At 44.2% G+C, this 27921-nt stretch overlaps 1 pseudogene; it reads left to right on the top strand.

Annotated features, from left to right (window-relative positions):
* LOC117521269 overlaps nt 1–25924 on the top strand; it is a 41049-nt pseudogene extending 15125 nt beyond the window's left edge.
* Nucleotides 25925–27921: the final 1997 nt, after the last annotated feature.

Below are 27921 nucleotides of genomic sequence, written 5' to 3'. Positions count from 1 at the left end.
TCTTGGCTCAAATTTGTCCAATCACAAACTGAACCAAATCGGTTATCATCATGACAGGGGAACGTACTTTCTGACACTACAAAGTGTTTCATTTTCCTTCCTAAAATCAAAACTAATGAGATGCCAAACATGTCCACAGCTTTTGTTCACTTTCACTTCTGTTCATACTCTGTTAGTATCAGCATCATCGGCGACTGGAACCATCTAACGGGCGTCCGCTGCGCCTCAGATCTCTAGCAGCTAGATGCAGTGGGGGTCCACGTGAAGCCGGTAAAGTCCTTGGAGCTGGTGTGAGTCCTGGTCCTCCATAAAGCTCTCAGGGCTGCCCTCACCATCACCATCAGGCAGGCTTCCACAGCTGGACCCTGGTGACATCGTCTCTAGAAGATCATCCCTTGCCAGCTGACAACTGTGTCTTGACGTGGACCAATCTGAGGGCCCCCCTCACGGGCCCCGACCCCAACCAGCAGCCCAGTTTCATCGTCAGTTGTGCTGCCAACATTCCTCCCTCCATCCTGGTCCTCCAGAAGGTTGGACAGAAAGCTGATGTACTTCATAGCGAGCCGAAGGATTTCATTTTTGCTCAGTTTCTTGTCTGGAGGGTGAGTGGGAATGAGTTTACGGAGCTCCGCAAATGCCCGTTGACGTTCTGCTGTCGCCAGCGTTCACGGCTGTTGGTGAAGATACGGCGGACAATCTTCGGCTGACCAGCTAGTTGAGTGAAATTTGGGACAAAAAAGGGAAGATAATGAGCGAGGACACTGGAATCAAACAGTAAGGCAACAAAAATGCAAAGCTGAGAATGTGGTTGGTTAAAAAAAAAGGTAAAACAATATAAATAAGGAGTGAAAGAAGTTTTTTAAAAGCACAAATTAGATGAGAAATTTGTACACCGAGAAAACAGGATAACAAAACTTCATTGTTTTAAAAGGGAAACTGAGAGGTTTCAATCGTTGCCTTATTTTTTTTTTTTTTTTTAGATGTTTTTAGGTTTAACTTTCAGTCAGGCAAAAATGATTATTAGTCCCAGACTACACTCTAAGAAATAAAATGTTGAATTTAATGATAAAGTTATGGTAACTTTTTCCACATAACTTTGTCAATTAAGTGCAAAACAATATGCGATTTAAGTAATAATGTTTCATTTGATTTAATTAATGTCAATGACAATGTTGTTTTGCACTTAACAATGTTATGTGGAAAAAGTTACCTTAACGTTATCAATTAAATTCAACATTTTATGCCTAAGAGTGTATGTTTCATTTCTAAGAGTGTAAGAATGCTAACACAGTCACAGGTTAAACAGCTGGACAATGGGAGCCTATGGAGAAAGCTACAGCATTTTCCATATTATACGTATGTCGCAATTGTTTTTGTACTACTTTGGGAGGTCCTATGACTTATACTCCAGTGTGACTTATATACCCAAAAAACATGCGTTTGTTAATAATAATAATATATAATAATAACTATTTATATAGGGCTGTCCTGGTGTCACAGACTGAACAGTCCACCCCTAAAAATTGTTCCGCCGTGCCTCCACTGCACATGCGTCATTTCGAAGCTCAGCAGGTCATCTGAGACAGTCTCTTCACCCAAAGCGATCAAATGGATTAATGGGATTATTAATCATCAGATGACAAGGTAAAACCTCTTAAATCATTCTAAAGTCTTTAAAATAGAAACGAGGCTGTTTTAAGCAGAAACGAGGCGATACTATGTGACGCTTTGAAATGACCGACGCGCAGTGAACATATCAGCGAGCAGCTTGTGTAGCTAGCTGCGGTGCTCTGATTGCTTCATCCATCTTTTATGATGAAATAATGCTGAATTTATGTGGAAATGATTGTTGTGCAAAAGCTTCAGATACCTGTTGCTGAAATAGATGATGACTGGAGTGCAGTTTTAAGCAAAAACGACGTGATAATCGGTGAACCATGGCTAATCACGCATACGCATTGAAGGCAGGGTGGATCAGTTTTTAGGAGGGACCGTTCGGTCTGTGACTTCAGCATGGACCTGGATTTAAAGCATAGTCTACAAATTTTCAGTTGGTTGAGGTCAGGGCTTGGGAAGGCCATTCCAGGAGATTAAATTTAGCCTGCTGTATCCAAACCATAACCAGTTTGATGTATGCATGGGATCATTGCCCTGTTGGAACACCCAACTGTGGCCAAATAAACAAAATGAACTCCAGTGTTAAAACTATACTATAACAATGCACAATAATGCCACATTAAACATCTGGTAATACAAAAAAAGTGCAATTTATATCCCAGCATGACTTTTCTTAGGAAAATACACTAATCAGCCACTGGAAAGAAGACAGACAAAAACCAGCACACACATATACCACATGCACACACACACACACACACACACACACAAGACTGTGTGATCAATCCCAATGCAACTACCGAGTGCCCGTGTTCACACAAAAGAATACAATGCAGGATGGGGAGGGGAGTATGAAATCAGCAAGACAATGGATGTTGTTCGTGCCTCTACGTTCCTATGAGAACCTGAAATCTCTGTGGCAATTCCACTCATTGCTATTTGTACCCTTTATTAATTTAAGTTACCCTTATATATCATATAATGTAACAACTCCATAAAAGGAGGGTGTTGAATTGGCTGCCCGGAGGCCGGGTGAAGCCTGAGGGTTAGGGGTTTCCAGCTTTGTTATGTGAGGGGTCTCAGAAGAACATTTCCTCAAAACATTTTTACTAATGAAGTAGTCGTAGGCCCTTATAGATGTCAGGATTACTTCAGTGTAGGAATAGCTGCCAGTGTGTGTGTTGGGGGGAGCATATTGGCATGCCAATATGTAAACCTGGATGCAAATCCTGGTCATGTTACCTGTCTATGTCCTGAGACAAGACAATTAATCTACATGGTCTCTGTCTCAGGCGTGACTCAGTTTACCACTGGATTTACACTCGTATCATCACCTATGGTCATGAACTTTAGTTAATGACCAAAAGAACAAAGTCGCAGATACAAGCGCCGGAAATGAGATTCCTCCATCGTTTATCTGGGCTTACACTGTGAGACAGGGATAAGAAGCTTGACTCTCCGAGAAGGACTTGGCGTATAGCCGCTGCTTCTTTACATCAAAAGGAGCCAGTTGAGGTGGTTTGGACATCTGGTGAGGATGTCCTCTGATTGTATCCCTAGGTAGGTCTTCCAGGCACATCCAACAGGAAGGAGGTCCCAGGGAAGATCCAGGACACAATGGAAGTAATTTTTTTCCAGCTGTAGTGGGAATGCATCGGGATTTCCCAGGAACAGTGAAAGAACTTGGCTGAGGATAGGGAAGTGTGGGTTGAGCTGCTTGGTCTACTGCCACCATGACCTAGAGACATATAAGTGGCAGAAAATGAAAATGAATGTCTCAGTCCACCCAGCTGTAAATGGGTACTGGCCTGGGCTGGAGACGTAACCTGCATGGGACTGGCATCCCATCCAGGGGAAAGTTAGAGACGTTTGATGTCACAAAATCTGGAGATAACCAAAGACACCAATGGGCCCAGACATGATCCTATACTGGTTTTTGTTAAGGACCAAGCAAGATAATTCACCAGTGTGAAATAAGTCAGTCTTAGAGCTAGAAATCTCAGGGGAAAAAAAAAAATCTTAAAAGTAAGGCCTTCGGTCCTGGCCTCTTTGTTGAGGGCCAGCCTCAAATACCAGAGGTTGTAAGTTTGTGTCCAGTGCAGGATAAACAAAGCAGGTTGTACAAATAAGGAAAAACACAACCCATGACTCCCACAATGCATGAGTACCTTCACAACATACAAACGTTTGACTATAAACTAGTACTTATAGTTGGACATGTCCAGTGAGTAAAACATGGGTCTGGACCTCTACTATGACATCATTGTTATACTTGCGGCACTTCCAGTTTCAGAACAGAGTACATGTAAGGCTTCAACTACATATTAGTACCCGAGGCCATCAAATACGGTCATCGAGTATTGCGAAGACTTTGCGTTCAACCGTCTGTCTGTTTATCCATCTGTATGTCCATCTGTGCTCTGCATAAGTCCAGTCCTATGACTGCTAGAGTCTTCAAAGTCACATGGAACATTCTTGGGACACAGACCTTGGTCAAGTTCAGAGATGGCTAACCTTGACCTATTTTAAGAGGTTAAGAAGACACATTCTGTTTCATGTTCCTCTTTTTTTGAGGGTCAGGTGTGACAGCCAATCAGAGTAGAGCGCCACCATGACATCAGTGGCTGGTCTAGCTAGCTGCAAATTCTATTTTGTTTGTTTGTACATATAACCTCTTTGTCATATATTATGTAAAAGCTAGCAAGAAATAAACACTTCTAAAACTGAAAATGCTGTTTTTGTAACCTGATAACACATCTGAAGTGATTTACAAGACATTTCGTGGACGTCAGCATGCACGCTAACTTCCGCTAACTCAAAGCTAACTTCTGCGCTTGTCAAAAGCTCATGTATGCGCACACGCACACCCTCCCGCAGACACTGTTAAAACATAAATATTATTTATTTACTGATTAATAGCGGGGTTTTATTGATTTGATTTGATTTATTGAACCTCCTAATTCATGGAGAAAAAAATAAAATAAAATAAAATATATAAATCAACAATAGACAGACACAACAATATTAAAATGGTGACAATAAATTGAACATGTACAAATTGTACATAAGACAATAGGCTCTTAATAATTAATGTAAATATAAATGTAAATTATATATACACACACGAGGTCTGTCAATAAAGTATAGGTCCTTTTTATTTTTTTCAAAAACTATATGGATTTCATTCATATGATTTTACGTCAGACATGCTTGAACCCTCGTGCGCATGCGTGAGTTTTTCCACGCCTGTCGGTGACGTCATTCGCCTGTGAGCACTCCTTGTGGGAGGAGTCGTCCAGCCCCTCGTCGGAATTCCTTTGTCTGAGAAGTTGCTGAGAGACTGGCGCTTTGTTTGATCAAAATTTTTTCTAAACCTGTGAGACACATCGAAGTGGACACGGTTCGAAAAATTAAGCTGGTTTTCGGTGAAAATTTTAACGGCTGATGAGAGATTTTGAGGTGATACTGTCGCTTTAAGGACTTCCCACGGAGCGAGATATCTTGCAGCACTCCCAGGTGCCGTCGTCAGCCTGTTTCAAGCTGAAAACCTCCACATTTCAGTCTCTATTGATCCAGGACGTCGTGAGAGAACAGAAGTTTCAGAAGAAGTCGGTTTCAGCATTTTATCCGAATATTCCACTGTTAAAGGAGATTTTTTTAATGAAAGACGTGCGGACGGGTCCGCGCGTCGGGACGCAGCCGGCGCGGTGCGGCGGCACAGTTATCAACACCTCCGTGTTGATAACCAATGGTAAAATCCAGGCGGCTTTTGATGGCTTTCAGTGGAGTGAGTATATGAGAAATTGTTTAACAGCTGGACATGTTCCAACTTGTCCTTAAGGCTTCCAATGGAGGTGGTTTTCCTGTGGCGGAGTGTCGCAGCGGCTGCGAGCCGACGCTGCAATCCGCATCATAATATATATATATATATATATATATATATATATATATATATATATATATATATATATATAAAATACTTTGCACTGGAATACCAATTAAACAACTGAAAATTATGAAGAAGACAATGCTCATGCAGCCGAGGATATTTTAGCATTGCGTTATTTACTTTTTTCTTCAATTTAAAATGAAAATCAAGGAAATAATCAATGGATTAGTTGTTAGAGCCTTAAAATGTCAAAATAAAAATGTGAAAAATGTTGATAAGTGACCTCCAAAGCCTAAGACAATGCCTTCAAATGTCTTGTTTTGTCCATAGCCAGAGAACACTAAAGAAACAATGAATGAAAACAAACCAGAAAATATACATAAAAAACTGAAATCAGATAATATGAATATTTTTAAATGACTCAAAACGATTAATCATTTGTCAAAATAGTTGTCAGTCAATTTAACGATTAATCATTTGTCAAAATAGTTGTCAGTCAATTTAACTCAATAACTGATTAAGAGCTGAGGCTCTAATTACACATGGATATGAATTGTTTTCGTATTAATAGGGCTGGTAGCTGGTAAAATTATTCAGTCAGGTCCGCTCTGACCTCTGACCCTTATCCAACCCTATCTTGGATCCAGAGCTCCTAAGATGAGGCATGCTGGTACCTGCTGATCAGGAGAATTTACTGGTGCAGACTTGGGTAAATATTTGCAGTTATTCAATATTTGCAGTTATTTCAGGACAGAACCTGGTGCACCAAATACCAAGTACCTTAAGATTTTCGCTCTTTTTTGCCGACCACACCGAATCATATCTCCTACCTCTCCGCCGTGCCCGTCAAATATACCGAAGATGGACGGGTGGCTCTTGTTGGTGATGTCGGTGAGCACCTCGAAGCGGTCCTCCATGTGGTCCCGCCTGCCCTGGATGGAGTAAACAGCTACGTTCTTATTCTTGAACTCCCAGGTTTTGGAGAACTCGGCGTCCAGCACGCTGAGGCCTCCCAGCCGATCGTTCTGCATCATCTCCGCCACTTTCCCCTTCACCATCTTCACCGCATCCCGGCTCGACTTGACGATGGTCTTCACCTCGTCCGTGTGGAAGAAGTAGCTCCACAGCGCCAGGCTGATGCACAGCAGGAACAGTGTCTCTGGCCTGAGGAGAAAATAACGCATGATCCGACCCAGAAGAGACAGGAGCGTCATTGTGTCTCCTATCATCACACGGCACCCAAACTGCGCTCTGTCTCTGACCCCCCCTTTATTTTTGGTTTTTGCGCAATTCACTCCATCCGCTCAGCGGACATTTAAAGAATCGACTCGGTGCACCGATCATGTCTCAGAAATAAAAGAGGGTAGAAGAAAAAAATAAATAAAATAGAACTGAGGGGAGGCCTCCCGCCTTCTTTACTCACGGCGCATGCACGCACTGCGCGCCCGCAGAGGCACCGGGACAAAAAAAGCGCACAGGCCACATGGACTCACTCCGAGGTTTTTCCTCCTGTCATCGGCTGAGCAACCGGACAGAACAGCGGCTCTGAACCGATCTCCCGCTGCTGTCCATTGTAGGATAGGACGGGGCCTGAGGGGGACAGAGGGGGTGGAGGGGTGTAGATCCAGATCCACCCGGAGACAGTCGGGTAGTGGGAGGTTTCCGTGTCCGACCCCGTCCCTCGGACAAAACATTCGATAACACGCCGCCTCCTTTCTTCAGCTGCCTGACAGCGCAAGAAAATCGGAAGTTTCTTTTAAAAGCGCAAAACGAAAGCAGAGCGTGGACTGCAGGGAGTACACAGGAAAAAAGAGGGCTAACATATTTTTTTTAAGGTGATAACCGGATGTAGAATTTCTAGTGGGCAAATGTGTAGCTTGACAGTGCTATACCACTGTCCTTAAAGTGACAGTATTTCATTATACAAATAATGAATGTCAACGAGTGAAGTGGTAATTACACGAATGAAAAAAAACAAAGGCGCAATTTAGAACTAGAAATTGGGGGTGGGGGGACAAAGTGCGAGGCCCGCAGAGCCGAAGCCCATAGGCCGGGGTCGTCAGCTTCTGGGGCCGTTTTAGACCCCCAGAAGCGCTCTCATGCATTCTGAGCATCCAGAACAGTAATTTTAATGTTTGAGAAGTCCATAAAGTGGACACTATTTGACTTATGCAATTTAAAGCTTTGGATATAAGTACTTTATTCTGAGAATAGTCAGCATTGATTTTATTAACATCCTGGTGTAAATAAGGTATCACCACATGTGCAGAACTCAAAAGATGATAGGTTGAGTTTTCATTAAAAAAACAACTGCAATGTGGTAAAATGTATTCATAAATAAAGAAGAGGCTCTTAATAATTATTAACTATCGCATACTGTATTTTTTTCCTCAAGATTTGTTTTTGCATAAGTTTGAAAAACAACAGATCATAAGTTTAGGATAAATTACTTATCATGAATTTAATTTTCAAAGTGGCACTAATGACAACACTCATACTGAACATAATTTCGCTTGCATAGACTGATTTTGGAGATCATGCAATAATTGCAGATGGGCTTTCTGAGGTCCCAGATAGCTTTTGTGATTTCCTTTTCTAACTTTCAGAATTTAGTAAATTAGCATATTGTCCATTGATACTTAGTGTGGACACAAATCCCTAGAGGCAACTATTTTTGGTTTTCAAATCTGGGCAAATGCAGTCCCAGAAAATTCCGAATGTGACACAAGAAACAGGTGTTGTAAACAAGTCAATGCTGCTAAAAATACAAACTGCAGAAACAAAGATACTATTCTGACATGGTTTTGCACGTAAGACTGACATGGTTTGCACAAGTACACACATATATGTCAGAAGGTGGGGGGACATACCATATTCTGTCCCCCCCTGGTTGAAAAGGTGGGAGGGACATGTCCCCCTTATCCCCCACCAAATTACGCCCATGGAAAAAAACATTCATTATTTCTTCCTACCTCAAATAGATCATTGTCATTTGATATTTTATTCATTTATAAACAATAGAAAAGGCACTTACATTTTGGTGTTCGTCACTGGTCCTTTGAGGTCAAGAGGTTCCAAATAGTCCTAAACAAACATTAAATAGCAGTCCAATCCAAAATTGTTCTCAGTCAGCTTGCAAAAACAGTCAATAGTTAAAAAACAATCCTGACGATGTTGTCAGTATCTGACGCCGTGCGCTGACTTCTTTGTGTACAGGCCGCCGTGTGCTTTCTTCAGTCCAACGAAAATCACGACAGAAATTTGTCGAGCTTTTCATCCGACAGTGCTTGTACTTTAGCTACAGACATCCCAGTGAAGACTGCAAATGCCTTCAGACTGTTTGGCTTGCTGATAATAATAATAATAATAAGCTTGTGAAAATTGTTGTCTGTCACCAAAACAAACCTCGCCATGTTTGTTTTTAAGCTAAGCACCATCACACCGGTGGTCATGGCGTGCAATAGCACAAAACATATACTGTAGTACCAAATTACAATGGCAAATGGTATGAATAAGCCATGTCACATGACGCACAAACCACCAATCAAATAACAAGGATCTATTCAGGCATTATGTAAAAGTGGCTAAGGGATGCAACAGGGAGGCAGACAGGACCCTCGTTTGGCAGGATAACTAAAAAAAGTAATGAATGGTTGTCACTTACATGTGGTGGACAGACAGATAATGTTTCCAGAAATATGTGATTGAGTTCTAGAGGTGATCCAGAACATAACTTTGCAATTGAAAGTTTACATACACACATATTAGGCTTGAATGTCATGGTAATTTTGAACTTTAATGATTTCTTTGAACAGTTGTTGAGCATAGGCTATATGTATAGGCGGTCGCCGAGGGCGCCATCTGCCGGAGGGGAGCTTTGGGAAGAGCATTCCAGGATTTTAAATTTAGCCTGCTTTATCCAACCCACAACCAGTTTTGATGTGTGTTTGGGATCACTGCTTTGTTGGAACACCCAATTGTGGCCAAGCTTTCAGCTGTCTGCTTCTTGATTTGAGGTAACCTTGAAGAATTTGGAGGTTCCATCGACTTTGTGCAATGCACCAGTATCACTGGCAGCAAAACCCTACCCCTTCATTAGGCATTATGCTACCACCACCATGGTTGACAGTTGGTACAGTGGTCTTAGGTTTGAAAGCCTCACCGATACTCCTCCAAACACACCTGGCAAGAGGCTAAGGATGGAATTTCAAGAATTCAACTGAAAAGTCACACACCCACAACATACCTTAAATGAAAGCTTATCATCTCTACAAATCTCTCTACAAACAGAAAATGCCTGTGGTGGTTGTCATGTGGTGCATTACATCTGTATTCTGAATCACATATTGGTACTGGTACCCTCAGTGCAACACTTAAGGTATAAATTTCTGTTTAACATACAAACACTATAAGTCTTTTTTTAAACCGTCTATCAGTTGTATTTCAGGAGCTGCTAAACTCATCAAAAGCCTGGGTACATTATATGTACTGTTTATACAGCAATACATGTAGAAGAACCATTGCATCTTATGGAAAAAAGATGGGAGGTCTTGTATTGTAGATGTCAGACCAAGTGTGATGTGAACACTACTCACGAGTTATAAAACTAAAATGACCTATTCACACATCTACATCATCATCATCAGCTGAAGCTTCATTTTGAGTGTTTTCATTGTTACACTCATCACTGCCCCCCGCATCCACCCAGTTCTGTACATGGTTTTGTTCTAAACCTGTCCTGAGCCTTGGTGGTTCCTGGGTTTTCCTGAACATCCTCACCAGTTTCCTCTCATCTGAGGGTGACAGTTTGATTCTTCTTGGCAAAGTGGTGACACATCTGTCTAACTTGTACTTGCGTATAATTGTTTTAACTGATGACCTTGGCATCTGCAGTTGTTTAGAAATGGCTCCAAGAAACCTTCCCAACTTGTGTAAATCTACAATTCTCCTTCTTGCAGCATTACTGAGTTCCTTGGACTTTCCCATTGTTCTGAATATTGGTCAGTCCAGTGAGTGCTGTCAAACACATCCTTTTATGATGGCAAAGAGAAACTACCAGTTGTAGTCAATCATGATCACTAACAAGGAATAATAGGCCTTGGCCTTGTCACATTAGAAGATTATAGAACCTTCAGCACCATTGATTAAAAGATTAAAGTGAATGCATGCATATTTTCAGCCTGTATGTATAATTTTGATCCTGTGTGGATTAGAAGATCCTAAATAAATTCAAACTTCTGCAACCAGTTCTTGTTTTTTAAAGTATTAATGATGCTGTGCAATCATTCTACCCTGAATAAAGAACAGTTCAAGTACATCATTAAAAGCCCAAAATTACCACAACTGTTTTCTTAAAGCAAGATAGAGAAGAATGTTTAGCAAAAGCTGTAAGAGGATGTTGATGACATTTACTGAGCAGATGGATAATATCTACAAAGGGGTGGGGAGGGGAGTATTTTGAATTTGAGCTGGAACATATTTTGAATCCAGAGGTTTTATCCAGTATGTGGCCTTAGCTGAGATATGTGCTCTCAAATATGCTTTCAAATTCAATTTTTTTTTTTTTTTTTAGCTCATAATTACATTTTGACTTTCAATACATAATGATCATTTTGTCACAATTGAGCCCAAATTCAAAATTTAAATACTTTAGCTCATATATAAATTTATTTTACTGTTTTTCTTTTGTAGATTTGTTTGTTTGTTTGTTTTTTGTGTGTGTGTGTGGGGGGGGGGGGGGTACTCTCATGAGCCATTGTGCATGACAGCATACAAAAAGTTAAGCGTGATATTTTGTGCATATTCCTATGAATTCTGCATGCATGAAAATTCAGTAATGTATATCTTATATATTATATTCCAATTCTAAGGTGGAACTATGCCAGTATACAAAAATATCTAAAAAGGAAGCGTAAAATAGGAGAGTAGAAATAGAGTAGAGCCACTTAGGTGCCTGGTCTTGAGAACCAGGGATGGCATGCACAACTCACTTTTTGCATTTAACATTCAAAAACATGTTAGGGTTATGGCTACAATAACACTCATGGTAAGTTTCAGGTGAATTTCCATCTTTTTGTTTCAGTAAAAAAATAAAAAAAAATCATAATTTTTCAGTCACAACACAGCTTCCCGGTTGTGGATTACATAAGATCTTTTGTGCATTTCCTACATTTACACTAAATTTCATGACGATAATCTGATATTTTCTATGGATGGCATGATACCAATTTTTCACATACACATGATACTGATACTTCAATATCTGCTAGTACTGTTACCAATCTGACACCTTTTCCCATCTTAAAATAACTCATCTGCTCATTAATACAGTTGTTTGAACACAGCTAACCTAAATGTCAGCTCAAATTGTGAACTAAGCACCCTATTCTTCTAAAGGGAAACCGACACAGCCCACAACATGACTCCGATGTACATTAGAAGACTTGGATACGATCAGATTTGGTTTTTGTTTTGGTTTGTTCCCCCTAGATATAAATTCAGTAATTATGGCCAATATGAGACTGATATCAATCTGAAATACCAGATTAACACACTCCTAATATTTTGGTTGTTATACCTGCCATCAAAGCAACCGTGGCTCATCCTGAAGTTACTTGAAAAAAAAGAAAAAACTTTTGTCAAGTAGTAAATTCTACTTGGATAAGATGATGTTGTTTAAAGGAAGATTTACCAAGACTATTTTGTTTTGGGCATTGCCAACATGAAGTGTATTTGCTGTACTTCTGAAGTCAGTCATTGATGTGTTTGTGTATGAACAGAGATGTCTAATCAGTAAGCACATTGTAGTGATTATTCTGTAGCTCCTACATTCCAACTTTGCCTTTTAAAGGTGAATAAAGATAGCTATAGCCAGGTAGGGGTCAGTGAAGGATGACATGGGTGAAAATATAAAATACTGCAATCATACTAAAAATTATACCACATTATTTGTCAAATTATTAGGATTCCAAAAAAGTATAGTTTGGATTATGTATGATCAAAAAGTGTGGAGTTATAGGGTTAAAACACACCCAGCCAAAACTGACAAGAGTAACAGTGAGATTTATTAAAGGCTATTATAATCAGAATTGCAGTTGTGAAATATGCCAACAGAGGCAGACCAAGATTGAGAGATGCAGTTGTGGATTTGGACAACAGGGGGCGTCCAAGACATGAGAAAGCTGATGACTGAGTGCAGACATAACAAATCCAAATTGACTATTCTTCTTGACAGTAACACATACACATACATACACAAATCACGGGCATTAATATCATGGTAATTTTGGGCTTTTAATGATGTCTTTGAACTGTTCTTTTGACAGAGAGAAATTATTGCACTGCAAACATCATTAATGTCATAAAAAAGACATTGGATGCACAAGTATGAATTTATTTCAGATCGTCTTATATCCACACAAACTATACATGCAGGCTCGTATACATACATGCACTTAACTCTTTTAATAGGTGGCACTGAAGGTTATACAATGTCTTTTAGCATGGCAAAGTCAAGGCCTATTAACTCCTCATTAGTGATCATGATTGACTACAACTGGTAGTTTCTCTTTGCCAGCATAAAAAAGGATGTGTTAGACAGCACTCATTGGACTGACCAATACTTGGAACAATGGAAAAGTCAAACAAACTCAGTGAAGATATAAGGAGAATTGTAGGTTTAAATAAGTTGGGAAGGGCTCTTGGACCCATTTTTTAAAGAACTGCAGATTCCAAGATCATCAATTACACAACTGTATGTAAGTGCAAGTTAGTCAGATGTGTTACCACCTTTCCAAGGTGTGGAAGAAGACCCAAACATCACCCTCAGATGAGAGGAAATTGGTTTGAATGTTCAGGAACAACCCATGAATCACCAAAACTCAGTGAAGCCAGATTACCATAGACTGAGGGTGCCGACCAAGGAAGAAACCCCTGCTCCAAAATCGACACCTTCAAGCCAAACTGAAATATGCTGCTGCCCACATGGACGAGTCAAATGGCTTTTGGAGAAAGGTTTTATGTTCAGAAGAGACAAAGAATGAGATATTTGGCCACAATGACAAGAGGTATGTTTGGAGGAGTAAAGGTGACGCTTTCAAACCTAAGAACACTGTGCCAGTGGTCAGCGGTATTTTTTGCTCTGGAGCTGTTTTGCTGCCAGTGGTAGTGTTGCATTGCACCAAGCCTCCACATCACCTCAATGTCACCTTAAAGAGCTAGACAGTTGTAACTTGGCCACAATTGGATGTTCCAGAATTATGCTGGAAGCTTGTTGATGGCTACCAAAAGCATTTAGTTGAAGTGTAGATTGCTAAGGGATATTTAACCAAGTATTAGTGGGGTGTATGTACATATTTCAGCCTGTATGTATAATTTTGACCCTGCACGGTTGAGAGAAGACCCCCCTCCAAAAAAAAAAAAAAAAAAATCAGACTTGTGCAGCACATTCTTGTCTTTAATGTCATTAATGATGTATGCTGTACAGTCATTCCACCCTGACAAAAAACAGTTCAAAGACATCATTAAAAGCCCAAAATTACCATGACAGTCATGCCCATGATTTTGTATGTAAAGCTGAGAACACAACTATAGCTATAAGATTTAAAGCTCAGAGATCCACAACACTTGTATGTGCTGTGGCCATATTTTCACCATGTATGTATAATTATGGCCCAGCACTGATGGCGAATAAAGTGGAAGAAAATGGATGGATGGATGGAGAACCATTCAAATAAACCAAGGACAGCTGTTGTGTGGGCCGCCAGAAGAGGAGGTACTGCTGGCCCACCACCAGAGGGCGCCCTGTCTGGAGTGCGGGCTCCAGGCACCAGAGGGCGCAGCCGCCTCACAGGAGCAGCCAGGGTGACAGCTGTCACGCATCACCTGCAACAGCTGTTACCAATCATCTGATCAGCAGGGGTACATCAGCAGGACGATGTCTCCACCTCTTTGCCGAGATATCGCTCTACCTGGAAGGTAACGTTCTCAGCAGACTGTGAGATCTTTCGACAGTAACCTTTTGTTACTTTTGTGCATTGTATAGCAGACTCTTTTTCCAACGAGAGGTGGAGGTAGTTTTCCCGCCGTGCGGATTGCTGGGTGCAAACGCGCCCACATTTAATTGTTTTTTTGTTCCTCGCCAGCAGTACCAGGTCCGACACGCGGAGGCAGTGGCCACCTGGGAGTTCGGGACTTGGCGGCTCCAGTATTCCCGGGGTCTGGTGGCGGAGGAAATCGTGTGGTTCCGGTTCTGCTTTGGACAGACGTCTTCTATCTTCGAGCCTGCTACACGACACCTTTTGTGATTTGGCTTTTTGTCTATTGTTGTAATCTGTTGTGTTTGTTGTGCCCATTCACAACAGTAAAGTGTTGTTATTTGACTTCCTCCATTGTCCGTTCATTTGCGCCCCCTGTTGTGGGTCCGTGTTCCTACACTTTCCCAACAGGATATCTCGGCCAACGTCATGGACCCCGAGGGGCGTCAACCGGCTGTTGAACGGCCAATGGAAGAGCAGGGCGCACAGGCGTCTGCAGGAGGAATGATCGGTGAGTTGCAGCGAATCCTCACCGCTTTTACGGCTCGGCTGGATCTGATGACCGAGCAGAACGTCCTCCTTAACCGCAGGAGGCTTTCGCCGCGCAGGTGGAAGCGCACCCTCAGGGCGCTGCTGCGGCTCCCCCTCCTGTCGATCCTGTGCGCAACAGTGATGTTCCACAGGTCGTTCAACGACCCCTCCCACCTTCCCCTGAAGCATACATAAGCCCTCCAGAGCCGTACGGGGATTGTGTGGAGACATGCGCGGACTTTCTTATGCAGTGTTTGCTCGTCTTCGCACAACGTCCCGTCATGTACGCGACTGATGCTAGTAAGATAGCTTATGTAATTAATCTGCTTCACGGCAAGGCACGCGCTTGGGCTACAGCACTTTGGGAGCAAAATTCATGGCTCCTTCTGACATATGATGGGTTTGTGAGGGAGTTCAGAACAGTGTTCGATCACCCAAATAGAGGAGAGACCGCTTCAGCCGTGCTGCTGTCAATGAGACAGGGGCGCCGGAGCGCAGCTGCTTATGCAGTCGACTTCCGCATCGCGGCTGCGAGGTCCGGCTGGAATAACACTGCCCTCTGTGCCGCCTTCGTAAACGGACTGTCGTTGGTCCTGAAGGAGCTCCTGGTGGCCAAGGACGAACCGCGGGATTTAGACGGGCTTATTGATCTCGTTATATGATTAGACAATCGGTTAGAAGAACGCCGTCGGGAACGAGACGAAGGGCATGGCCGGGCACGCGCCGTCCCTCTCCCTTCCAGTTCCGACCGAGTTCCGCCCTCCCCACGCTCCACGGCCTCTACGCTCCGTGTGGTTACAGCTCCCCCTGCTGATGAAGCTATGGACACGAGCAGGGCCACATTTAGGGCACCAGATAGACAGAGGCTGGCCCGCGGAGCGTGCTTTGTTTGTGGCTCAATAGAGCATCAAGTGAGGGACTACCCCGAGCGGTTAAAACACCAATGCCCGCCCCTAGAAACTGGGTTAGGGGTAGGCCAAAACATTCACGTGGGACATACCCATATTGCCACACGACTCCCAGTTACAATCCTTTATGAGGATTTAACCCTGAAGGCCCCAGCACTGGTGGACACCGGCTCTGAAGGGAATCTGTTAGACAGCAGATGGGCCAGGGAGGTAGGCTCCCTCTGGTGGCGCTTACCTCGCCTGTGCAGGTGCGGGCACTAGATGGCTCCCTACTCCCTTTAATCACACATAAGACACCACCAGTAACTCTGGTGGTCAGGAAATCACCGGGAGGAGATCGAGTTTTTTGTGACTCCTGCCACCTCCCGTGTGATTCTCGGTTTCCCTTGGATGTTAAAATACAATCCCCGGATCGATTGGCCGTCCGGGTAGTGGTTCAGTGGAGCGAGACCTGCCATCGGGTATGTTTAGGTTCCTCGGTTCCTCCCGGTTCCCAGGCTAAGGAGGAGGTCAGAGTCCCGCCCAATCTAGGGACGGTGCCGGTGGAGTACCATGACCTTGTGGATGTGTTCAGTAAGGATCTGGCGCTCACCCTTCCCCCCCCACCGTCCGTACGATTGTGCCATTGATTTGGTTCCAGGCGTTGAGTTCCCGTCCAGCAGGCTGTACAACCTCTCACGACCTGAGCGCGAATCAATGGAGACCTACATCCGGGACTCTTTAGCCGCCGGGTTGATCCGGAATTCCACCTCCCCGATGGGTGCAGGTTTCTTTTTTGTGGGTAAAAAAGACGGCGGACTTGGTCCATGCATTGATTATAGGGGGCTGAACGAAATCACGGTTCGTAATCGATACCCTTGCCCTTGTTGGATTCAGTGTTCACGCCCCTGCATGGAGCCCAAATATTCACTAAGCTAGATCTTAGAAATGCGTATCACCTGGTTCGGATCCGGAAGGGAGAGTGGAAGACGGCATTTAACACCCCCTTAGGTCACTTTGAGTACCTGGTCATGCCGTTCGGCCTCACAAACGCCCCCGCGACGTTCCAAGCATTAGTTAATGATGTCTTGCGGGATTTCCTGCACCGATTCGTCTTCGTATATCTAGACGATATACTCATCTTTTCTCCGGATCCTGAGACTCATGTCCGGCATGTACGTCAGGTCCTGCAGCGGTTGTTGGAGAACCGGCTGTTTGTGAAGGGCGAGAAGTGTGAGTTTCACCGCACCTCTTTGTCCTTCCTGGGGTTTATCATCTCCCCCACCTCCGGCGCTCATGATCCGGCCAAGGTTGCGGCGGTGAGAGACTGGCCCCAACCCACTAGCCGTAGGAAGCTGCAACAGTTCCTCGGCTTTGCAAATTTCTACAGGAGGTTCATTAAGGGCTACAGTCAGGTAGTTAGCCCCCTGACAGCCCTGACCTCACCAAAAGTCCCCTTCACCTGGTCGGATCGTTGCGATGCCGCGTTCAAGGAGTTGAAACGGCGCTTCTCGTCTGCACCCGTTCTGGTGCAGCCCGATCCTAGTCGCCAGTTAGTGGTTGAAGTGGACACCTCGGACTCAGGAATAGGAGCTGTGCTTTCCTAGAGCGGGAAGACCGATAAGGTCCTTCACCCGTGTGCCTATTTTCCCGCAGGTTGACCCCGGCCGAACGGAACTATGACGTCGGCAATCGAGAACTCCTTGCGGTGAAAGAGGCTCTTGAAGAGTGGAGACATCTGTTGGAGGGAACGTCTGTGCCATTCACGGTTTTCACTGACCACCGGAACCTGGAGTATATCAGGACCGCCAAGCGGCTGAACCCCAGGCAAGCCCGCTGGTCACTGTTCTTCGGCCGTTTTGACTTCCGGATCACCTACCGTCCCGGGACCACAAACCAGAGATCGGATGCCTTGTCCGGGTACATGAAGATGAAGTCAAAGCGGAGTTGTCGGATCCACCGGAACCCATCATCCCGGAGTCCACTATCGTGGCCACCCTCACCTGGGACGTAGAGAGAACCGTCCGGGAGGCCCTGGCACGAAGTCCGGACCCCGGAACTGGGCCGAAGAACAAACTATACGTCCCACCAGAAGCTAGGGCTGCAGTCCTGGACTTCTGTCATGGCTCCAAGCTCTCCTGTCATCCAGGGGTGCGAATAACCATGGCAGTTGTCCGGCAGCGCTTCTGGTGGGCGTCCCTAGAGGCCGACGTCCGGGATTATATCCAGGCCTGTACCACCTGCGCCAGGGGCAAGGCTGACCACCGCAGGGCATCGGGACTACTCCAGCCGCTGCCTGTGCCTCATCGCCCCTGGTCCCACATCGGCCTGGATTTTGTCACGGGCCTCCCGCCGTCCCAGGGTAACACCACCATCCTCACGATAGTGGACCGATTCTCCAAGGCGGCCCACTTCGTGGCCCTCCCGAAGCTCCCAACAGCCCAGGAGACAGCGGACCTCCTGGTCCACCACGTCGTCCGGCTGCATGGGATTCCAACAGACATCGTCTCCGATCGCGGTCCCCAGTTCTCCTCGCAAGTCTGGAGGAGCTTCTGCCGGGAACTTGGGGCCACAGTGAGTCTCTCGTCCGGGTACCACCCTCAGACCAACGGGCAAGCAGAACGGGTGAATCAGGAGGTGGAACAGGCCTTGCGCTACGTGACTGCCGCACACCCGGCGGCCTGGAGTACCCATTTGGCCTGGATCGAGTATGCCCATAACAGCCAGGTGTCTTCAGCCACCGGCCTCTCCCCTTTTGAGGTGGTCTGGGGTATCAGCCCCCGTTGTTTCCGGTGGTTGAGGGAGAGGTCGGGTGTGCCCTCGGTCCAGGCCCACCTACGGAAGTGCCGTCGGGTGTGGCGTGACGCCCGTTCTGCTTTGCTAAAGGCCCGGACGAGGGCAAAAGCCCATGCAGACCGTCGGTGGACCCCGGCCCCTGCGTATCGGCCAGGGCAGGAGGTATGGTTGTCCACAAAGGACATTCCCCTCAAAGTGGACTCCCCCAAGCTACAGGACCGTTACATCGGCCCCTTCAAGATCCTTAAGGTCATCAGTCCAGCCGCAGTGAGGCTTCAGCTTCCGGCCTCACTGCGGATCCATCCTGTGTTTCATGTGTCCCGGGTAAAACCACATCACACCTCACCCCTCTGTGCTCCGGGTCCGCGCGCCGCCTCCTGCCCGGATCATCGATGGCGAGCCGGCTTGGACTGTGCGCCGGCTCTTGGATGTCCGTAGGATGGGCCGGGGCTTCCAGTATTTGGTGGACTGGGAGGGGTATGGACCCGAAGAACGCTCCTGGGTGAAGAGGAGCTTCGTCCTGGACCCGGCCTCCTGGCCGATTTCTACCGCCGCCACCCGGACAAGCCTGGTCGGGCGCCAGGAGGCGCCCGTTGAGGGGGGGGTCCTGTTGTGTGGGCCGCCAGAAGAGGAGGTACTGCTGGCCCACCACCAGAGGGCGCCCTGTCTGGAGTGCGGGCTCCAGGCACCAGAGGGCGCAGCCGCCTCACAGGAGCAGCCAGGGTGACAGCTGTCACGCATCACCTGCAACAGCTGTTACCAATCATCTGATCAGCAGGGGTACATCAGCAGGACGACGTCTAGACCTCTTTGCCGAGATATCGCTCTACCTGGAAGGTAACGTTCTCAGCCGACTGTGAGATCTTTCGACAGTAACCTTTTGTTACTTTTGTGCATTGTATAGCAGACTCTTTTTCCAACGAGAGGTGGAGGTAGTTTTCCCGCCGTGCGGATTGCTGGGTGCAAACGCGCCCACATTTAATTGTTTTTTGTTCCTCGCCAGCAGTACCAGGTCCGACACGCGGAGGCAGTGGCCACCTGGGAGTTCGGGACTTGGCGGCTCCAGTATTCCCGGGGTCTGGTGGCGGAGGAAATCGTGTGGTTCCAGTTCTGCTTTGGACAGACGTCTTCTATCTTTGAGCCTGCCCACACGATACCTTTTGTGATTTGGCTTTTTGTCTATTGTTGTAATCTGTTGTGTTTGTTGTGCCCATTCACAACAGTAAAGTGTTGTTATTTGACTTCCTCCATTGTCCGTTCATTTGCGCCCCCTGTTGTGGGTCCGTGTTCCTACACTTTCCCAACAAAAGCACAGTGTTGCCATGACATTCATGTCAATGATGAGATTGTGGTGTGAATTTGGCTTTGTGAAATTAATTTTGAAAGCATCCAGCTGAGGTGATTCAGGCATCTGGTGAGGATGGCCCCTGGTCGTCTCCCTCAGGATGTCTTCTAGGCACATCCAATTGGAGGAGACCCCAGGAAGACCCAGGGTATGCTGGATGATTATATTTCCCAGTTGCCTTGGGAATGACTCAGGTATGCTTGGTATGCTGCTGGACCTGGATAAAAAACGAAATGAATGAATGAATAGTTGTCTTCATGTGATATGTATTCAGTCGTAATCAAGATCAATGTTTTACTTTTCGAGAATGATTGAAAGAACAGGTACATTTTTAACAACTCTACATCAAAGCAGTGTTATTTATATATCTATTATACAACCCCAATTCCAATGAAGTTGGGACATTGTGTAAAATATAATAAAAACAGAATACATGATCTGAAAATCCTCTTCAACCTATATTCAATTGAATACACCACAAAGACAAGATATTTAATGTTCAAAACAATAGACTTTATTGTTTTTGTGCAACTATTTGCTCATTTTGCTCATGATGCCTGCAACACATTTAAAAAAAGCTGGGAAGGGGCAACAAAAGACTGGGAAAGTTGATGAATGCTCAAAGAACACCTAATTGGAAACAGGTGAGTATGATTGGGTATAAAAGGAGCATCCCCAAAAGGCTCAGCCATTCACAAGCAACATGGGGTGAGGATCACCACTTTGTAAACAACTGCGTGAAAAAAATAGTCCAACAGTTTAAGAACAATGTTTCAAGGAATTTAGGGATTCCATCATCTACAGTCCATAATATAATCAGAAGATTCAGAGAATCTGGAGAACTTGCTACACATAAACGGCAAGGCCAAAAACTAACATTGAATGCCCGTGACCTTTGATCCCTCAGGCGGCACTGCATTAAAAACCGACATCATTGTGTAGGGGATCTTACGCATGGTCTCAGGAACACTTCAGAAAACCATTGTCAGTTAACACAGTTCGTTGCTACATCTACAAGTGCAAGTTAAAACTCTACCATGCAAAGGCGAAAGCCATGCATCAACAACATCCAGAAACGCCACCGCCTTCTCTGGGCCCGAGCTCATTTGAAATGGACAGACTCAAGTGGAAAAGTGTGCTGTGGTCGGATGAGTCCAGATTTCAAATTGTTTTTGGAAATCATGGACGTTGTGTCCTCCGGACAAAAGATGAAAAGACCGTCCACATTGTTACCAGCGCAAAGTTCAAAAGCCAGCATCTGTGATGGTATGGGGGTGTGTTAGTGTGTAAAACATCTGTGATGGCACCACCAGTGCTGAAAGGTACATCCAGGTTTGGAGCAACACATGCTGCCATCCAAGCAACATCTTTTTCAGGGACGTCCCGGCTTATTTCAACAAGACAATGCCAAGCCACATCTGCACGTTGTACAACAGTGCAGAATACAGCTTCATAGTAAAAGAGTGCGGGTACTAGACTGGCCTGCCTGCAGTCCAGACCTGTCGCCCACTGAAAATGTGTGGCGCATTATGAAGCACAAAATACAACAACAGAGATCCCGGACTGTTGAACAACTGAAGTCATACATCAAACAAGAATGGGAAATAATTCCACCTACAAAGCTCCATTAGTGTCCTCAGTCCCAAATGCTTATTGAGTGTTGTTAGAAGGAAAAGTGATGTAACACAGTGGTAAACATACCACTGTCCCAGCTTTTTTGAAATGTGTTGGAGGCATCCATTTCAAAATGAGCAAATATTTGCACAAAAAACAATTACGTTATCAGTTTGAACATTAATATCTTGTCTTTGTGGTGTATTCAGTTGAATATAGGTTGAAGAGGATTTGCAAATCATTGTATTCTGTTTTATTTACATTTTGCACAACATCATTGCAATTGGGGTTGTAGTAATTCCATTCCACTTCTTTATGAAGAAAAGAACAAAAGGAATTCCATTTGGGACTGAGATTTCTGAGAAACTCAGGAGGATTTTCAAGAAACACAACATTCCTGTATTTTTCAAACCCAGTAGCACCATCATACAGAAAATGGTTGACCCAAAGGCCGTACAAAACACACCCACAAAAGCTATCTGGTGTCTGCGGATCAGTGCAGTGAGAAGTGCAACGAATTCTATACATCGGAGAAAACAACAGCCATTCAACAAACAAATCACTTATCATAAGAGTGTCAGCACCTCTGGTCAAGACTCGGCCATCAACCAGTATTTGAAGGAAAACAGACACACCTTTGAAGATAACAATGTTCATATTTTAGATGGGGAAGATGGATGTGCTTGGGTACCACCTTTCTCCCACTTATAATTCTATGCTTTCATCAATATCACAGCAGCTCAAAGATCATCCTCAACATGCCTTAAATGAAACTGAGAACAGTAGCAACCAGCAATGCCTCAAAGCAGAAAATTAGCCAGTCAACCTTTTCTAGATGAAAAGCTAAAGATCTTCAAGGAACTAAACAGGTCCAGTTGACCTGCTTCATCCTACTTGGATAGTAAGGAATTGTAAGAACATCACCACCAAAATTTCAAATACTTCTTGATGTTATCCCCCAAGCCACAAAACTCATTATTACACATTTGTACTTTGTGATGTTTGGTTATATTTATGCCTCTTGATGTTTTACATACATATCAACAAGACTTAACACATTTGTCATCTAATGGGCATTCAGACTACCCAACACTCTCAATGTAATGGTATTTTGCTTTGAAAGTCAGTTTGCACCTAGTATTGGCAGTTATGTATGTCGATGAATGTTGAAGATTTGTACAATAAATGGTTTGTGTGTACGTAAGTTTAAAACAGTTGGCATTCTTTATTTAGCGACCATGTATTTTAAACACGTGAAGCTTGGTTCACTGGTTTTGTGTTTCTTTAAGGGTTGCTGGGTTTACAAGGTTCTTTGGAGAGGTTTTCAGATCAAAGTGTTGACATGTTGGATCAATGTTGCCACCGTCTCTCTTTGGGACATTGATCCTTGTCCCACTGGATGGGTGCTGATCCATTTTCTACTTGAGGTACTGCCAAATGTTGTGATCATTACAAGGGTACTGCACTGGTTCTTGGCATCCAATATGTATGCTTTCTGAGTATGCATACTGTGTTTTTATGTACACATGTACCTTTGTGAGTTTGTGTGTAATTTTATAGTTGTCCATAGTTGTGTATAAAGCAGGCGTGTGTGAACAACACATTAGCTGTGTGCGTATCCCGTATCACAAAGAATAAAGCAACCTGCTTTAGTTCATATCCCTTAGGAGCACATAATCTGTTCTTGCCAACCTGCCTACCCCCTAATTCCCCCTGGCTTTTCCATCCGTTGTTCTCGCATTGGACTCATGGGGCAAGAGTTGGGCTACCAGCGACGATATAAGCGTGAAGGCAGCCTGCCTGCTTGGAAAGAGATGTAGTGAACAACACCAACATCACCAGGTAAGCTTCTCTTGTCACTTTCTTATGCATTGTAACCACACCATGGTGCACTGAATAGATATTTTGGAATCAGAAATTGTTGATTGACTTGCAACTTTTTCCCCAAAGTGCTCCATTGGTTTCTGCCCCCCTCTCACAGATTAACAAGGTCTCAGTATGCCATCATTTCGTTTTATCTACTTCACCACTGTACTTGCCGTTATGATGCCTGCGCTGACCTCCGGTGTGAGAACCCACACGCTGGCCCAAACCTCAGGCTACCAAGAGGCCTCCTCGAGGTGGAGAGAGTGACGGGGTTGGTGGTGGAGGATATGCGCGAGGTCCCATGGCAACCCCATCCCCCTCCAGCAACTTGTACACAGAAGAAACTACTGAGGTTCTGACAGCTGCCTACTCTCTGTCACCTACAGACAGCACCACATACTCAGTGATATTTACCCCACTGATTATCCCACTGACCCAATAATGCCCCAGGAACAATCTTGGAAACTATAGCCTTGATTACAATGAATGTTTCTTCAACTTTTGTGAGTGCTGTCCACCGGAGAGAGGTCCTGTGGGGCCCATGGGAGAGACAGGCCTGCCAGGGCCTCCAGGAGAAAGGGGCCCACCAGGTAAGACAGGTGGTAACTTTTCAAGAGGTTGATCAAGAAGAGATTTTAACTCAAATGTCTTGGGTCAAACTTCTGTGCATCTGTGCTGTCCAGGGTTGCCAGGGGATAAGGGTGAAATGGGACCCAGAGGACCTCCAGGCCTAGCAGGACTCCCTGGAGCCAACGGTCTCAATGGTGACATAGGTACAACGAGGCTTGCCTGCAGGACAGTTGTGATTATCTGTCTCTTTCCTTCTCGATTGCTCTCTCTCCTTTTGTGCAAAGCCCTGCGTTTCATGAATACATTTTCAATATTGCTATCTACGCTTTATTTATTGACATTACAACAGGTGAAAAGGGTGATGATGGATTGGTGGGGCTTCCTGGTGCCCCTGGAGTCCCAGGAAAACAAGGAGAAAGGGGTAAGCGAGTCTCTACCTGCAAAATCTGTAGTATCATCCAGAGGTGGGAGTAAGTCACCATCAAGTCACTCTCAAGTCATGAATCAGCAAGTTTCAAGTCAACTTTCAAGTCATAATATAACCACCAAGTGTTTTGACAGCTGACTTGAAACTTGACTTGGGACTTGCAGATTGTTGATTGAGAATGACTTGACAGTGACTTACTCCCACCTCTGGTATCATCTGTTTCAATCTGTCCAAATTTGATTAGGAAAGTAGTGCTATATAAATCTGTTACTCCAAAGGAGTTATAACTTCTGCACATACTGCAGGTGACACAGGCCCCAAAGGGGAGAAAGGTGAACATGGCTTCACTGGTTTGAAAGGAGACCCAGGACAAAAAGGAGATCCCGGTCCAGATGGCACTAAGGGCAGCATCGGGCAAGAGGGCCCTATGGGTCCTCCAGGCATTGCTGGCCAAAGGGTCAAAAGGTGAACAGGGCTAATGGGTATTAGTGAGAAAGGAGCCAAAGGTGACACTGGTGAGCCAGGCAAAGAGGTGATATTGGTCCTACTGGGTTGAACGGAACTGATGGTGCAAAGGTGAAGGGGGTCTCCGGGAATGAAGGGGGACACTGGGGCCAGAGGGCTTCCTGGTATTCCTGGAGGGAGAGGAATGATGGGGATGAGGGGAGAGAGAGGTCCTAAAGGTGGGCGTGGGCCACGAGGCCCCAAAGGCTATCCTGGAAAGGATGTAGAGCAGATTCGTTCTGCCTTCAGTGTGGGTTTGTTCCCCAGCAGGTCTTTCCCGCCACCCGGGCCTGCCTGTGAAGTTTGATAAGGTGTTTTACATGAAGAGGGCCACTGGGACCCAGTGCTCAACAAGTTCAACGTCACCTACTCAGGGTTTACTTATTCAGCTATCACATCACCGTACGCAACCGGCCTGTGCGTGCTGCACTCGTGGTTAATGGGGTACGGAAGCTACGGACACGTGACTCTCTGTACGGCCAGGATATTGATCAGGCGTCCAATCTTGTACTGTTGCAGTTGAACGAAGGTGACCAGGTGTGGCTGGAGACCCTAAGGGACTGGAATGGTATTTACTCCAGCAGTGAAGATGATAGTACTTTTTCTGGCTTCCTGCTTTACCAAGACTTACAACCCCAAACTACCACTCTGGAAAATGCATGATTTTGTCCTTGAATGAGCTCTGTTTTTTACTTATACTAGATTCGGCACAACCTTCATCTTATTGCACTTCTTTGAAAACAGAGTTGCTTTGATACCTGCTTTCAGCATCCTTGTTAATCATATCAAATGTTTGGCTTGTCTTGCAATAACTGCAGAATGATGATGCATAATTTTGTGATTGCACGCATCCTTAAATTCCTCTTATCACTGCATTAAAAATGACTTTGCAAGAAATAAGTGACTCTTGAGTGGTATATATATATATATTTAGTACCTGATGCAAACAATTACTGCAAGGAAATTTGTCAGCGAATAATTTATAATTGTGCTTGGATCCCACTAGAGGGCAGAACGTGCTTACATTAGGCAATAGATCATGTCATTACTCTTGCTAATTTCAGTTGTTAATGATTGAAAATAGGTAACTGATTAAATTAAATTGAATTAAACCTTTAATTTAATTACATCCCTACATCATTATGGTCAAGGTAATTTTTTGTAGATTCTTCACTTCTCACTCCCAAAGTTCATGCACAACTGCTATTTTGAATTTTGGTTCAATATATGAAAGTGCATATGAGATAATCTTGTATTCCCCATAATTACATGTAAGGATGACAGTAATGACATATTTTCATTGGCCATGTGATGCACCATAGAGTGATATGAGTAAAAAAAACATTAAAAGAGCAGCAAATTTGATTTATTTTATTTTGTTAACACTGAGAACAAAGTGGGTCTCATCACATTACACACCGATGCAAACACTGAGGAAGGATTCTGAGATTGGCAATTAAATTTACACAATCTAACTTATGTCCTTCATTATGGGGTTAATGTATATAATTTAATATAATTATGCACACAGTGTTTTAAATAGATGAACACAGAACAGATTTTTGTTCTTTTTTTGTTTTACTTTTGATGAGCAGTTTTTAAGGCAGTTGAAAACTGTTTGCATATGTTCTGTGGAAATACTGACGTGAATGGCACTGAGCCAGTAAAGACTGTGGTATAGATATAGATGGTTTTAACCATCAGTCATTTAATAATAATAACAATAATAATAATAACAATTAAAAGTTAAGTAATTTATTGGCAGACAACAGTTACATGTTTGAGTGATTATGTCCTTAACTGTGTTCTTGTATATCTATAAATATGAGAAATTATTAAAAATGGATTTTACTAGCTATTTCAACATATTTGTTTCAATCTGTGAGACATCGGCATCAATTTGACCAGTTAACACTCAGCCTTGGCTCATGTGTCATACATCACACTGACAAAGTGAGGAACCTTGGGGTAATTTTTGATCCTTCGTTGTGCTTTGGCCTCCACATTAGAAATATTACTAGGACTGCTTTCTTCCACCTGCGAAATATAGCGAAGATTTGTCCCATCCTGTCTATGGCTGATGCTGAGACCCTGATCCATGCACTTATCTCTTCTAGATTGGACTACTGCAATGTTCCATTTTCTGGTTTACTGCAGTCCAGCATTAGGAGTCTCCAATTGGTTCAAAATTCTGCAGCCAGACTTTTGACACAAAGCAGAAAGTTCAACCACATTACACCCATTTTGGCATCCCTTCACTGGCTTCCTGTCCCAGTGAGATCAGATTTTAAGGTTCTGCTACTAACCTATAAAATTATTCATGGACTGGCACCTCCCTACCTAGCTGACCTAATTAAACCTTACGTACTGGCCCAGGCTTTACGTTCTCAGGGTGCAGGACTACTTTGTGTCCCTAAGGTGAATAAGAAGTCTGCGGGTCACAGAGCTTTCTCTTATCATGCCCCTGTTCTGTGGAATGATCTCCCTGTGTCAATGAAACAGTCAGATTCTGTGGAGACTTTCAAGTCCAGACTTAAGACGCACTTATTTTCCCTTTCATATGGCTAGCATACTGGTACAGTTTTGTTTTACGCGTTTTACTCTTTTAATTCATTTATTAGTAATTGGAGCGGGCGCGGCCTCAACTTTCCCTAAATTCTGGGTCTTTTAGTGAAGTTTAGGGCTAGTGGCCAGTGATCACCTTACTATTTCTCTGTTTTTCTTGTTGTTTAATGCTGGCAAATTATACAGTATTTTCTTTGTCTTTCTGATGCCTGATTCTGTTGTTGTTGTTTTTTTTTTTTTCTCTGTTTAAGGTGCAGCTCCATCCAGAGATGGGA

Source organism: Thalassophryne amazonica, chromosome 12 (genome assembly GCF_902500255.1).
Source record: "Thalassophryne amazonica chromosome 12, fThaAma1.1, whole genome shotgun sequence".
In the NCBI taxonomy this organism is placed as follows: Eukaryota; Metazoa; Chordata; class Actinopteri; order Batrachoidiformes; family Batrachoididae; genus Thalassophryne; species Thalassophryne amazonica.
Note: the sequence above shows the minus strand (reverse complement) of the source record. Positions and strands in the feature narration are given on the sequence as shown.